At 41.7% G+C, this 4,527-nt stretch overlaps 1 long non-coding RNA gene across 1 annotated transcript; it reads right to left on the bottom strand.

Annotated features, from left to right (window-relative positions):
• Window positions 1–2,427: 2,427 nt before the first annotated feature.
• On the bottom strand, window positions 2,428–2,838 carry LOC123125166 (uncharacterized). The gene is made up of 3 exons (XR_006461317.1): window positions 2,791–2,838; window positions 2,621–2,689; window positions 2,428–2,505 (listed from the first exon to the last, which is right to left on the bottom strand). It is a non-coding gene; the product is annotated as an uncharacterized lncRNA (long non-coding RNA).
• Between the last annotated feature and the right edge of the window lie 1,689 nt (window positions 2,839–4,527).

The raw sequence follows: 4,527 nt of genomic DNA, 5'->3' as shown, positions 1-4,527 counted from the left end.
GCCTCTTCGGTTGGCTGCCATCTGTGCGTGTGCCGCCATCATCAGTTGTCGCATCCTCGGCGGCACCATCAGTGGTGTCATCCCCGACGCCACTAGGGGTTGTGTAGTCAGGATCGGTGTCTTCCGCGGCGTCGTCCTCATAGCGGTGAGGTTCTTCCTCCAGCTCCTGGGACAGCTCCCAGAATTGCTTGCCGCCCGAACCGCCGGCCTCATCGTTGTGGGCCATGTTTCGCTCTAAATAGGAAAAAAGTTTGGTCAAAAAGTTGGTTATTGTCAAGGAAGAAGATCATGGTCTCATCATTTAGGGTTTGTCGACACCGAGGCATCCTAAAAGCTAAGCTTTTATCATTTAGGGTTTGTCGACGCCGAGGCACCCTAAAAGCCTAAGCGTACATCATTTAGGTTCTCATCGACACCGAGGCACCCTAAAAGCTAAGCTGGGAAGGAGAATTCTAAGTTGGGCCTAATCACTTGGCTCTATTGCCACCTATGGTTTAATGCAGCAAGAATAAAGGGGCAGTTGATCCTACTTAATTAAGTACTAAGACCCCGGCCCATGCATTAGTCACAAGTACCCCATATGTCCTATTTTTAGCAAAGTCATGCTAAAATTCATGGAAAATTTCAGCATGACCTTTGCTGAAAATAGGACATATGGAGTACCCGAATTTGCCGGAACGGAAGTTAATCGACATTCCAGCAAACTCAAGGGCCTCTCGGGGTACAGCAGCAGCATCACAAGTTGACAAAATTCCCAAGTAGTACAGTAGCAGCATCACAAGTAGTACCAATGAACATATAGTCCAGCACATTCTGAATTTCGATAAATGACAGCAAGTTAACTCATGCTGACAGCAACAAACTTATAACAACATAAATGAAATTGCAGTTGTACGATCATAAACTTATAACAACATAAACTCATGCTGACAGCAACAAATTGCAATGATCAAGCTATCTGAAAACAGAGTACTTGTTGATTAACTATCAAGCTATCTGAAAACAGAGTACTTGTTTATTAACTGGCAGGGTAGATAAGAGACGGCAAATTAAATAGCCATATATCCATCTTCTGAGCTATGAGCCATGGACCATCCACCCCATGAACTAGGAGTGTCATGCAGCATAAAAACTGCCAGTAGCCAGAAGAACTGCACCAAAGCAACTGGAGTTTTGCAACTATGTGATAGTGAACAACACAAGAGGTGTTGCTGCTCAGGGCTTCAATTTGAAATACTACTGGAAGATAATTAACTAAAAATATGTGTAAGTGGAGCATTACTACTCTACAGAAAGATAACGCAATGTAACAAAAGTGTAACTCTATCTATCTACAATGAGTGGAAATGGCCAAGCCTAAACAACTTACTACTTAACCAATTCTCAGGCAGGCCATACACAACCTTCAGTTTCAATTCAGAAAGTTAGAGGGAAACAACGGTGGGGAGCCATGCAAAACTTGATTAATTAATTTGTTTCTTGGAAATGATGTTCAGGTGGTAACACTCAGAGTATAATCTCCTACCTCAGTTTTTTTTGTTGGCATTTTTGTAGTTAGGGAGGTGTTTTGCTACAAGTCTGTAAGAGAAAATGGGTGGTGTAAGGTGTTCAGATTGCTTATTACCCTCCAGTAGTTTCTTCAGATAGTTCAGTTTCACAGTAAAGGTTAAAACTTCCGTCTTTCTGGCGACTCAAGTATTCTGACAAAGCAAAATGTGATTTCAAGGTGGGGTAGAAGTAGGAGCGTGAGAGTAACTGTTTTCATTTTCTTCCTTTTTCGTGTTTGTTTAAGAAAAACATGGACAACCCTGCAAAAATAGATTTACAGTATAACTAATGCAATTCCCAGTGACACTTTACATTAGATTTACAGTGTAAGAATAGTAGTATTATAGTGCAAATGACAGATGAATTACAGTGAGTTCTACAGTATAATTGAAGTTGGATTACAGTGTAATATAATAGATTTACAGTGAACTGACACGTAAAACTGCTGGAATTCCTCCATGAATGTTAGTGAGAATTTCAAAAACTCCCACCTCCTAACAACATAACAAACACTAGCTGAACCACTAACTGAAACAACACAATACTGAAAAACATGGACAACCCTGCAAAAATATAGAATGTAAAGGGATGGTTGTTACTTGGCAAGTAGTTGCTTAATTGCCTGCTTATTTCAAATGGATATATGACAAGCATACAGGCACACACAAGTGCTTCTTAGTTCAAAATACTACATGCCAAACACTCGTATGAGGAGAGGATTAACAATGTGCAAATTAACAATGATTAGTCAACTTGTCTGTTAGACTGATATTAACTATAAGAACGGATGGATATACCTATATATAAGGAGGCATATTGTAGTTACTCGTACAGATCTATCCCCTATCAAATAGTAAAGGATGGAGAACGCACTCTCAGACTTACAGTCTTTGCAGATTAGGAAGGCCGGAGAAACTTGCAGGAATAGAACCGTTAAGACGATTGTGGGAAAAATCTCTGCACAACTTGCAAAAGTGAGTGTAAACTTAAAATACGAGTTCCCTTAACTTGGGGGGGAAAGGGATCAATAAGGGATTTACAATAGACTGTAAGGGATTTATTTGTTGTATACATTGTAGTTATGTTGCTCGCTAGTTGGCCGGATGATATGGGACCCGTCAACTGATTCCAACTAACATCCCTGAAAGAAACACCAACGCAAGAAAGAAAGAAAGAGAGATCAGAGCAAGTATAAGATTTTTCGATATAAGGTAATATGCAGTTTCAGAATTCGATGCATACAAGTAGCCAAGTTGTGGTATTCCACTGACGTCAGGAGCAGGGCCTTCCAAGCTGCAGTTCCTCAAACTCCTGATGGAGGGACCATATCAATTAGTCATGTGAGCAGAGCAGAGAGCTAAACAAAGCAAACAGATGTAGAACATACTTACAATTTTTGTTACTAGTGGCGCACCGTGTGTCTGGTGCGCCATTAGTGTCTTTCACACTAATGGCGCACCAGCACATGGTGCGCCACTGCTATATAGTAGTGGCGCACCACATGTCTGGTGCGCCATTAGTGGCCATTCCATCTATAGCCCTTTTTCTAGTAGTGTGTCGAGTGCAATCCACTCGACCTACCATTCACTCGGAGATCTCTCCTTATTTAAGTCACTCGACCACTCAACCACTCGACATGCAGAAGACCTAAAGCCACTTTGCGCAACAACGATCGGACGTTTACTCATAGACTTAATGATCATTTATATCATTTTATTATTGACGTTACCTGTAGCGCTCTCACTTTATGTACATTGAATCCTATGTAACGGAGGGGAGCTGGGGTCCTGGCGCACTCTATATAAGCCACCCCCCTCCTCTGAGACAATGGTTCGCACCCCCTTTAACACACACACGCATATAATCCGGTCGACCGCCTCCGGGCTCCGAGACGTAGGGCTGTTACTTCCTCCGAGAAGGGCCTGAACTCGTAAAACTCTTGCATACAACTTCTCCATAGCTAAGAACTTGCCTCTACATCCCTACCCCCCATTCTACTGTCAGACTTAGAACCACGACAATGGGTAATTGTTTTTCAGGATCTTCAGCAGATCGTTTTCCGGATTGGGGAAAAGGGTCGGGTCGGGCAGCTTTTTTTAAACCTTGATCTTTACTGAGTCGTTTTCTACCACTTATGGATTGTTTTTCCGGGATCTTTACCAAACCATTTTCTGGATTAGGGAACAAGGGTCCGTTCAGGCAGCTCTTTGTTTCTCGGATCTTAATTTAGCAAATCATTTTCTACCACTTACGGATGGCAGTGGTGGGTAATTGGTTGCAACTTCAGGGGCAAGGAATGTCAGGACGGACATGCAGACACGAATCCCTTTATCAGTGTTCAAGTAAGCATTGTTAAGCGACAGTTAAGCGCTGAGCAATGGAAAAATGCTTTGCTTTGGCCCTAAGTAGTAGATTAAGCGTATTTGAAAATTTTGGCCAGAATTTGGCTATTTTTGAACTGCTTCTGCTTAGCTGCTTGCGCAATTATGGCATTATGTCACTTATGTTATTATTAGGGTCTGTACGGGAGTTGTTTCCTTTAGATTCTGGCCAAATCATGGAAAGATGATCTGCATTTGGCTATGTCTATTTGAACTGAACTACATTTTAGTTGTCATTTTGCTTGCTGTGTGAACCTGATGTGTATTTGCTATGCTGTGAAGGTCAGTTTAGATGCTACTTCAACTACCAGTGTGTCATGTTTCCTATTTTCCTATGCATACTATTCAAAACAGTCAAGTTCTAGCCAAGTTTGAAAAAACGCTCAAGCGCGCTTAAGCGCACATTGCTCTATGTTATGGCCTTCCGCTTTTTTGAACATTATGCTTTATTAGTAGGTATGGAAATACTCCTAGTGGTGATTGTTCCTTGTTCTAGGGTGAAATTGCTATGCTGTGTCGTGTAACGATTTATGCTCTCTTGATGTTTACTTGTGCTTGTTGATTGGTTTTTACAAGCTAGAGCTGCTAGGAACCTATG

This window comes from Triticum aestivum, chromosome 5D (genome assembly GCF_018294505.1).
Source record: "Triticum aestivum cultivar Chinese Spring chromosome 5D, IWGSC CS RefSeq v2.1, whole genome shotgun sequence".
NCBI classification, from domain to species: Eukaryota; Viridiplantae; Streptophyta; class Magnoliopsida; order Poales; family Poaceae; genus Triticum; species Triticum aestivum.
Note: the sequence above shows the minus strand (reverse complement) of the source record. Positions and strands in the feature narration are given on the sequence as shown.